Genomic DNA, 11,650 nt, shown 5'->3' with positions numbered 1-11,650 from the left:
GTTTCTAATTGGCTTATGGAGTGTTTCACTTTGTTCTTTATTTCAGCCTGAGTATTCTTCAATATTTCTAGCTCTTTTCTGAATTCATTCAGAAGTTTATCCCTATCTTCCTTCAGCTCTATGATTACCTTGTTTGTGTGTTCTTTAAAATCACTGAATTCTTTTATCATATTCATCATTGTTGAGTTCCATGTCCTGCATTGTCTCTAGGGGGTTCTCATTGTGCTCCTCTAGAGGATTACTGGTATTTGGTGGGGATATGTTATTTTGGTTTTTCATGTTATTATTTTTTCTCTGTGATTTTGGCATGTGAATTTCTTTTGTAGTTTCTGACTCTTGTGTGCTACTCAGGCCTTCAAGTTTAGTTCTGCTTCTTTTTTTGAACTTTATGTGTCTTTGTGGTTTACTTTTTGGGTATGAAGAGCTGGTTCGTCTAAGCTTCTTGTTCTCTCTTTTGATTTTATATTGTTGTGGTTGGACTGATTTTGTCTTCAGGAGTTCCGCGGTGGCCCACTTCCAATGTGGGTCAGATGTTTTCAGACTTTCTCCTTGGGTCTGGAATCTTCTAAGAATGATTTTGGCCTCAGGAACTTGGGCTGACCTCTGACCTGAAACTCTGGCCATGGCCGTGCCATGCAGAGATGCAAAGGTAGATGGGGTGGGAATAAGCTCCAAGATTTCCCAGGGAGTGGATTGAGTAGCTGTGTTGTACTGGATGCAAAGGATAGGGGAGGGGGAAGGGAAGCCCTCGAGAACCAGACAAAGTTCTAAGAATGCTTTTGGCCTCAGGAACTTGGGTGTTGGACTGACCTGAAACTCTGGCCATGGCCGTGCCATGCAGAGATGCAAAGGTAGATGGGGTGGGAATAAGCTCCAAGATTTCCCAGGGAGTGGATTGAGTAGCTGTGTTGTACTGGATGCAAAGGATCAGGGAGAGGCAAGGTAAGCCTCAGAGCACCAGAAAGAGGCTGTCAGCCTCAGAAAGAGGCTGGCGGATGTTGCAGGACCAGGGAAGCAGAGCGAGGTGAGGGCAGGGCCAGGTCCAGAGGCAGTACTCCTGGGTCCCAAGGAAGGCACCAAGCCAGTCCTGGTGAAAAGGGTCAGGAAGCAGCACTGGCTCCCCAGGTGTCTGGGGCCCTAAGACTAGGAATGGCACTGGGCCCAAGCTTGGAGTAGAGAAGAGCAGGGGAGATGGAAGGGTGAGCGCGGCTGGGGGAGTCAAGGCATCGAGGGCTGTATGGTAGACTTACCCCAAGAGAGGCCTGAGGGCGGGAGACCAGGCCAGGAGAGGTAGCCAGTGGTGCAGGTCCAGGAAGCAGGGAGAGGTGAGGGTGGGGCCAGGTCCCGTGGAAGCAGTGCTCCTGGAGCCCAAGGAAGGCACGAAGCTGGGCTGGGCGAAAAGGATCAGGAAGCAGCACCAGTTCCACTTCTATTTTTTAATTTTTAATTTCCTCATGACAGCTTATTTGCTCTATTTCTCTTATTGCACTGTTACTTTTCATCATGTTTTTTAACCAATTTTTGGTTATTGTCTATATTTTGTATTTAAGGACTTTATCAAGTACTGCTTTCAAGTATTTTGTTTAAAATAGGATTTATATTTTTATTTTATTGAGTACCTTTTGCAGCACACATTGTTTCATTTTCACTTTCTATGAATTCAAACTTGTAAAAATTTTTTCATAATACTTGCTTCTATTTTTTACATGAAAACTCTTATTTTGTTTGTATAGATATTCAGCTGTTTGGAAAAAAATTGATGAAAATACACATTTTATCCATTGGGTTCTTTCCTACTACAGAGTAGAAAAGTGGGTTATGCTTGTTTGGGTATATTCTGGGTTTATGATTTTCTTCCATTTATTTTTTCTGTATGCTTTTTGCTAATAGTATGCTTGTCTAGTGTTGTAGTTGCTTAGTAAGTCATACCGGGTCAGAACAGCAGAGATATGGTGGGAGGATTACCACCTGTAGTTCATGAGGGACATTTTTAGCAAAATGTATTGTAGACTCAGTTAAATACACCTTATTCTCAACAAATTCTGCAAAGGCCTAGATTATTTTTCTAATTTCAAACTAACTCTGTAGCTATAAAAATCCATGAAAAAGAATGTAACACATTCAATTTATTTCCCACACAATTGCATATAAAAAGAAATTAAAGACAAAAGAGTTTAAATGCAGATATTTTAATTGAATTCAGAAACACAGTGTGATTATTTATTCATTCCTTACTTTTATCACACTGTAGTAACTACTGGGTGCCAGGAACCATGCAATAAAAGTATTTGTAATTCCTCTGACATTAATGAATTAGCAGGTGTTTGTAATAGAAACAAATATTTGAAAAATGCTTATATATAGCTCTAGGTAGATCTAACCTGGTTAGAGTTTGTCTCAGAGTTGTTGACACCAGAAAAAATGTGAATAAAATTGTAGGGAAGTTCATGTAAAACGCGTTCTTGAAAAGCATCCCAAGCAAAGCCAATGTGCTCATATTCTTGTTTGAAATACTGGAGGAATATAAAATCACCATTTAGTCAGAGACCATCATCCTTAATGTTTTATTGAACAGCTACCAGCACCTCAGACATGTTTAGATATCTTCAGGTATTGGTTCCCAAACAGTATGTACACTGGAATCACCTGGAGGCCTTCAAAAGCACTAGTGTCTGGATTCCAGCCTGGACATTCTCACTTCTGCAGTATGTCAAGCAACCTAGACACATGGGGTTTGAAAGGTCTTTCTAGGTCATTTTAATGGGAAAATCTGGGAATTTAACAGTGTTTAAATTACCTTTGAAATATCAGACCATATCAATATCAAATTGATCAACATAAAAGAACTTCAACTTGAAATCTGACCTCAATTTGTCCCTAATTCTGCTTGCCATTATGACAATATATTTATGCATTCATTTATGTACTTATTGATTCTATCTTCAGCTCTCTTTGTATGTGATGTATGTATGTGCAAGGGCACATACTTGCATGCATGAATGCCAGTGCTCATGTCTCACAGCATACACTGGAGGTCATTGAGGTCAAACTTTTTGATCTTTGCCTTCCAGCTTAAATGAGACAGGGTCTCTTCGCCACTGCTTCATAAGCAGGCCAGCTAGCCATCAATAATTTAGTAACTTTCCTGTCTACATCTTTCATTTTACCATAGAAGAACTGGAATTATAAGAAAGTGTTACCACGAGCTGGAATTATAAGAAAGTGTTACCACTCCTGGCATTAAATGGGTATTGGATTTCTGAAATCAAGACCTAACGTTTGTTGGACAAGCACTTTACCTATGAAACCATCACATATTCCTGCCTCTGTATCTTTTGATGAACTTTTTAATCACTCTCGTTTATGCTCTAAATATGTTTCTATGCTTTGTTTCTTATTTGCGCAATCTTTCTGGTTTTAACTTTCTCCCAATCCAAGGATAAATTGAGAAGTTCTCGAGGAATCTTCTACCTCCACAAGGTTTGCGGGACTTTTATTGCATTGTGTGTGTGTGTTGGGTGGGAGGAGCCACACATCTACTCCTATTCTTATAATGTTCAATAATGATTCCTCATTTACCAACAGAATCTTCAGTTGCACAAAAATTTTTATGCTCATCTTTCAATCTGTGTTTCCAAATATCACACAGTTCATCATTTTTGTGTTTTTTTAAATAACTTAAGCATATGTGTTACTACATTGCTGACTCTGTAAGAAGAAGACTATATAATATTCTCATTTGTAATCATCAACATTACATTGTTGCTTATACAGCAGTAACCTTCACAAATTGTTGACATGTTTTAATGGCTACCCAGGAGTTAGTTAATGTAAGAAATAACCCAATGTTTATATAAAACACCCACAACTATTTGTATTTACAATTTTTACAATTATTTCAATTCTTACTCTTAAAGCTCATCTTCCACAAGCTGTCAGGTATATTGTGGATTAAATTTACACAAATTCAGTTAAGGTCACTTCTGCAACACAGCAACAATGATTTTACCAATATAGTCTGAAACAAATTGAGGTCAGTGTGCATTTTCTCGTAGCCTTGCTCTTAGCTTTTTTCCATGAACTGCAGAAGGTTTCAATTTACTGAAGCACTGAGGTAGGTAAGATCCAATCAAAGTAAAAGCAAAATCAATACATGCTAACCTCGAAGGGCTAAATAGCAGTGACATCAGTCACAAGGAAAAGTTGTTTGCAGGTTTGAAATACTATTGTTCCATAAAGCTAAGAAAATAAGACTGTGACTGTGAATCACTTATAAATTATTATTCCCTAATATTCAGACTATGAAAACAAAGGATAACAAGGTAAATCACGCTTTATGGATACAGTGATGCTTAACAGTGAAGGGAAAAACTGATTGTTCCCTAAGAGGGAAATATGCTGTCATTGAAGTACAATTTTTATTGTCTAAGCTTTTTAAATGATTTTATTACATTTTATATACATGATTATTTCTCTGTGCATTGGTACTTTTATAGGCCGTGTGCCAAACATTTCATGGATTTTCTATGAAACCAAGTGTTTCATATACAAAGGTAGACTAAAACTATGGTTGAAAATTAATAAAAGATCAGTAATTTATATTTGATTCCATTTGCATCTAAGTGAACTCAAGCACATATCATGATTAATTCTGTTTTCGTATTTGAAATACAATGCTTCTTATATAATGCTATGATTTTTGTAATCTAAAAGGAAATGAAATTTGTAACATTAATTACATATTTATTGACTAAATGTTCATGTTGCTATGCATAGCCAGTTTAAGTCCCTCTTGGACTACAAAGTGAGACTCTGCAACAAACAAACAAACAATCAATGAAAAAATGAAGCTTCACATTTATGATATCATAATGGGGACAGCTTCTTGATCTTCCATCAATAATTTGCAAATATTATAATAAAATATCATTGATATTATTTCTGTTTATGTTTTTTTTATTATAATATACAATCATTATATAACAATATAATAATTAGAATTATTATCCTTTCTGTTTCCCTTATTAATTTCCTTGTAACTAAATTGAGTCCATAGATAATTTCTTTTTTTGTCCACTCTAACAAAGCTAATAGTTTTATGTTCATTCAAATGGGTTCAACTTTCATAAACATAAAATTGTTTTTCAATTTATAAAAATCAAGGTAAGAATGCTGTGTATAGGTTGTACTTAGCAAAACTACAGTCCTGAATTAATGATCTTTCTCTTTCCATTGCGAGTTGCATAGTTTATAGTTTCACAGACAGTACAGGTAGAATTGAATTAACCTCACATTTAAATTTAGGTAACTGTTTCAATATTCGTATGTTTTCAGTAAAAAGTGTCTGAACTAACTCTCTACTATAACAGAGACATAATTTTAGGATATTCCTCAGCATAGCTAAGCACCCTGATTTTTGATCAATGTGTGATTTTCCCAGAGAAAATTGTAATTCATCCATAAATGAAATGGGATTCAGGACAGGATATTAAAACTAGGAAGGTGAGGATTACATATCATTGCTAAGGGGTAGACATATGTAAGGACACATCTGATGATTTAAAAAAGACCTTGTCACATGAATCAGGTTGGGACCATATGGATACTGTCTTCTCTTAATTTTATCCTTTTTTTTCATCATCTGAGGCTTCATAAAATTTTGATTTAATATCTGGCTTGATCTCATCTCTTCCAGGTGGGATGGATAATAGGGTCAAACACTTAATGTATTAAGGTGAAAGCAAGGCTCTTTGAGAACTGCATATCATCACGTTACCTGATTGAGATTTCAAGAGGAAGATAAACAGAGGGATACCACAATGTGACCCAGTGAATTCTCAATGCACTCTCTACAGGACAAATTGGATTATTTGACTTGGCTTTATTTAAACTTTTGGGACTTTGTTTTCAGAGTGCTGGAGTTTAAACCCAAGGCTTTACACATGCCAGGGAGGCATGTGGTGGTAGCAAAAGAATGGCTTGTTTTAATATGAATGAGAATTGTACTCCGGACGTAGTCAATGCTGGACACTGATGACTAAAAGTCTCCCCAAGAGTGTCACATATGACGTTCAGCTCTCTGTGACTGCTGAAAGCACTACAGAGAGGAAATTTTGTTTGTAAACTTGTTTTAGATTTTTAAAATTAACTTAATCTCTGACACTTTTATACAATTATATAATATATTCTTGAAAATCTCATTTCTCTACCTTCTTTTAGCAACTCCCCACACTCAGTGTTCCCCTTCCTCCTCCAAGTTTCCATCCCACTTTCATAGACTTTTCTATTGTTTTGCTTTACTTTGCTTTGTCACCCAATGAATTTAACCAGGCCCCCGCACATGGGCATGAGATTGAAGTTATCCAGTAGATCATGGATAACTCTGCAGTGGTTATATCACTGAAGACAAAGACTTTCTGTCAGCAGATCTCTACTGCTGTTAGTTCTTCTGGTCAGCGTGGGCCCTCATAAGCATCTCCCCCATCTATGACTGTTTCCTGGCTCAGTCTTTTTTCGACTCTATGCAAGCACCTGAAGCCTTTGTGATTTCGTGAGTACCTGAGCTAAGGCATGCAAAAATTGCAGTATTTTGGAGTCCCCTTTCATACAATTTGCCTTTTACATTCTTTCTGCCTCCCTTCCATGATGTTCCCTGAGCCCTGCTATGAGTGTCTCCTTTAATGTTTAACAGTCAGTAGTCATTTATTCTTAGCACCTTGTCCAGCCCTGAGTCTCTGTATTTACTGCCAGCAACAGAAAATTCTTCTTTCAAGACTGAAGGCAGCACTTGTCTATGAATATAAACAGAAGTATTTAAGAGATAATTTGAGAATGTGTAGAATTAGCAAGACAAGTATAGTAGATTCACCCTTGATGCTTATGAACTCCTCAGCCATGGGTCTTTAATCAGAGCCACAGGTACCAGGTATGTGCTCCCTCTTAGAAGGCAGATCTCAGAACTAATCAGAAATCAGTTTCTTATCTTCACACAGATGTGCCACTATTAGAACAATAAACATTTCTTGCCTAGCAAGTTGTTGTAGCATGCAAGAGCTAAAGCTTGGAAAGACCACTCATGACTTTTTCCCCAGCTGCCTACATAGCAACTTCTGGTGTTATGAAGGTTATTACACAGGGAGGAAGCTAACAACTCAGTTCTAGCATGTGTTTTCTGTGTTCTGCGAAGTGTTTGTTCAGCAATAAGTTGTCACCGACCTGATCTGGTGGATAAGCAATAGGAATGACCATTACCTGTATAGTTCTGGAGGCCTCTAGGACCTTCCTAGTCAACATCTCCTAGGGAAGTTTCCTGAATTTGACACTGGAATATCTTTGGTTTTATCTGAAACTGAGTGATTTAAGGATGCCAAAAAGTCAAATTTAACAAGGTGTATGAATTCATCAATATCAAGTACATCGTTTATAGATCCCAGGTATTATTTTAAGTAATATGGATAGAAGGTAATATCAAAGGAAAAGTATGTATGTATCATCCAAGAAAGGTTGAAAGTAGCAGAAATCTTTAAGAAGACAAGGGACTTATATGCATTCAATTGGTTCGGTACTACTTACTATAAAAGACAAACAGATTCCTCATTTTAAATAGAGTGACTGAGTGACTTAGAGAATACAGGAATAATTTGAGTTGAGTGGAGATCCTGTAGCTCACCTTAAGCTGAAAATCATTTATGATGATAGCATCTTATTTTTTATTTTCAATGGCCAATCACACTTGAAAATATTTGGTAGGCTACTGCTCCTGGAAATCTAATGCCAAGAATATCAAAGATTTCCTCTGGTTTCTCTCAAATATCTAGTATCTAAACCTACTCACTGCCAGCAATACTTTTATACCTGCAAATTTATGCTTACAAGGGAGGTGACATTTTAAACAAGTTTTCTTAAAGGGATGATAAGTTAGCTGAAGGTTGACTTTTTGACATTTATATGATTTAAAATTTATAAATCATTATGGTCTTTAGGGCTCCTTTGTAGTACAGATCTCTGGAAATCATACCTCACTGTGCAAATCCACAAGGTCAGAGGACAATACACTTTTGAAATTCATTTTGAATGCAATTAACTTCTTTTCTGGTTCAAATTCCTTGAGTTAAAGCAATATTTCTACTCATGAAAGCTAAGTATATATTCTTATTTGTCTGAGTGACCCAAGCACATTACTGTTGTAGAGGTCACTGGTTGTGACACTGTGCATGTCATGTAAAGGAGACCTTCAGTTTTACAGTGATAAGTCCTGGTTCACTTGGTTGCAAGTATCTTGTCCATTTTGGTTAAATATTGATAACTTTACAGGGTACAAAGCAGAAAGTTTCTTTTATGCATAGAAAACTGGTAGAATGAAGCTTTTTGAATTCTTCCAAAGACTAGATGGTATATGGCTTATTGACATAACTGAATCCTTGCAAAAAGAGCATAAATGAGGATATTCCACATACAAACTTACAAGATTAAATTTAAAAAAAAAATCACAAGACCTGAAAAATGCTATAAAAATTAACTCAAAATATACCAGCATTTTAAGATATCTCTGAGACCTGAGAAATATATTGCTAAGAAACATAGTTAATTTTCTTCAAAGGTATTCTGGAAAATCAGGAAAGATTACATAAAATTTTCTATATACATATTTAATATATTACTAGCTGCCAAAATCTGTAGCTATAGTATTAACATTAAAAATACACAGGCTATGTGTGAGAGTGCATGTCTTTAATCCCAGCAGTCAGAAGGGAAAAGCAGGCAAATATCTTTGAGATTGAGTCCACCGTGATCTGCATAGCAAGTTCCAGGACAGCTGGAGATGCAGGAAGACCCTGTTTCCAAAACAAACAAAAACAAAAAAAAAAAAAAAAAAAAAAAAAAAAAAAAGGAAAACCAAAAACCTTCAATGATGCAAATGCCGTTTTATCTGTTTTAATAATTTATATCATTTAAAAGATAATTAGCAAGTTTAGAAGTTGAATTATGATTTTTGAAAGCAAAACTACATTTTTTTTCAAAAATAAGTTTTCAATTCAAATTTCTATAACCTATAATTGGAAATAAAAATGACTACTTATAATATAATACATATAAATGTATATATAATCTATACTAGGGACAAGCAAACAATAACAGTAAACAGGGCAAACCTGTGCTCAATAAAATATATTGACTTGGAGAAAAATGTATAAATGATTATTTTCTGAATAAGTAATGTATTGATCCTTCTTTCTATATAACATTGTATGCTGCAGGCTGTGCCACTGTGGGAAGGTGTGACTGGGGCTTTCTCTATTCTCTCACTAGTTTGAAACATTAAATCTCTGTTTAAACAAGCTTAGTATCTTACAGAAATAACTTCCTTGTGTTATCATCATCACAGCTCATTGACCTCTCACATATGGAAAACTCAGAATTGAAAGGGTCACAGGTACAGTGAGCAAAGGAGATGTTCCTGACCAGTGATGGATGACTATTAACAGATAAAGGCTTTCCTTTGTTCCATCATTCAATCTTTTGCATTTATCATTTTGGGTTAACAGTTGCAAAAATTATATTCCTAGGTAAATAGTTACCTAGGAATATATTTAGTTACCTAGGAAGTACTATCCTGGGGTAAAAATAATGGCTTAGTTAGTATTATAAATACATTTGAATAGAAAACATCAGGATGGGGTTGCAGGAATAGATCATTTACCAATAAGAAAAAGTAGTGCTAATCTTTGGCAAAAGTGTAGGTCTCCCGCACAGAGTAAGGTAGCACAATTATGTGTACTTTCTTTTAATTTAATACTTTTTTATTTGTTTTTATTGAATTTTTGTGTATTTTATGCAGAATATCTCAAACAATGTTAATAATCTTTATATTCCCATCCTTACCGGCACCCTCCCCCCGCACACACTCACTGATACCCATATATTCTGTCATCTATGTTAAGGCCCATGTGTAAGTCAGTGTCCCCAGACATTCCCCAGGGCAAGTTCATTCACTGAGGTCTCGTCAGCCTATCTTGTACTTTCATTTCAGGTAAGGTGAGGTGGCTACAGGTAGAACATTGGCTTTTGTAGTGGTTGGGGTACTTAATTAATATGAAGGAAAGAGTTGTAAATATGTGCCGTTCGTTAACTAATTTGAAAGCCTTCATAAAGAAAATAGCGACGTAATACTCTAAGATAATGAAGTGCATCATCATTCAGACAGGTCAGTCTGATATACTAGAGGAATAGCAGAAAGTCATAGCTTAAAGCCATCTTGACAGTGTTTTATGGAGTTGAGGAACTATTCCATAAATTGGAAAATATATATTGACTTGAGGTTCAATGTTTTAAGTTGTGATTAAAGTACGGTGCTGAAGAAGGAGTAATAGGAATAGAGGATGGCTTATGAGTCTATGATGAAATCTTGTACAGTTATATAGTCATATAAGCCTTCATGACAAGCTTACAGTTTGAGCAAAGTGATATAAAATAGTTTTGTCACTGTGAGAAATGACAAGCAGCTATGATAAAGAAATGTGAAAGATAGGTATTGTTAAGGGAAATTGAGTAAAATTTCAAAGGAGGAGACATGACATGATAGAAAAGTGAGTCAAGTGTGCAGGCAGGAGAGTAAGGAGTACGGCTAGAGAGGAATTGCAAAAGTTCAAAGGCGAGATCTTATGTGGTGGATTGAGCAAGTGTGAGAATGGTAGGAGGAGAGAAGGATGAAGAGTGATTAGGAAAAAGAATCCCCGAGAAACTTGCAGGCCATTCTTATACCTTTGATTTTTACCCTGAGTGAGATGAGAGGCCAGGAGAGGGTGTAGGAGAAGAGCATCATTTTCCTTGTACTTATGAATAACTATGCTAGTTGAGTTTCTACTGAAAATATTGAAATATAGGATGAAGGCTAGCAACTTAATTGCTTCTTACAAACCAGATTTAGCCATGTGTCTTTATAAAAGGTTTTGAACAAAAGATGGTTTCTTTTTCACATTTCACTGGAAGTTGATTTCATTAAGAGAAATACTAAAAAGGAGATAATTTTAACCTTGTTTTAATCAGCTAAAATTAATGATGGTACACAGTGGGACTGACCAAAAATGTCAGAATCAAGGAATGTTTTATAAAGGTAAAGAATACAAAAGTTGATGATGGATTACATGTAGAGTATGAGAAAGAGAGTAGACAAGTGTCAGTCTCCTCCCAGCAGGGGACTTGCTGTTGCCAGGGAGCCTTTGCGCACTGGTCCCGAGGGTGGAGGGTTGGTAGGTCCAGGGAGAAGCCAGTGGGGTAGGGGAAGGTCTTGGGCGGCAGCGGTATGATGGAAAGAAACACCAGGGAGATTGTGTCAGTGGACAGCTCGTCTTAATATGATGAAGAAGAAGTTTCTATGAGGGAAGTTTCCCGGGCAAAGAGTAGGGGTTGTGTTTTTGGCCGACAGGCATGTGGGTGGGGGGCAGGGATTTCGGAAGCTACCTGGCGTCTGCTAATGGTTCTTTCTGTCATTTTGTCTGGTAACATGAGAAACCTGTTTAGGGTTGGGGAAATGGAGACTTAGCCTAGACATAGTTGGGTAAGAGATTATGGGACAGTCAGCATGTTCAGAATGGAGTGCCTGACTCTTGCCTTCCTCACTAGGAGGTCTCCGGGGTAACATGGCCCTGCT

This window comes from Nannospalax galili, unplaced genomic scaffold (assembly GCF_000622305.1).
Source record: "Nannospalax galili isolate Female #2095 unplaced genomic scaffold, S.galili_v1.0 scaffold303, whole genome shotgun sequence".
Classification (NCBI taxonomy): domain Eukaryota; kingdom Metazoa; phylum Chordata; class Mammalia; order Rodentia; family Spalacidae; genus Nannospalax; species Nannospalax galili.
This window is presented reverse-complemented; position numbering follows the sequence as displayed.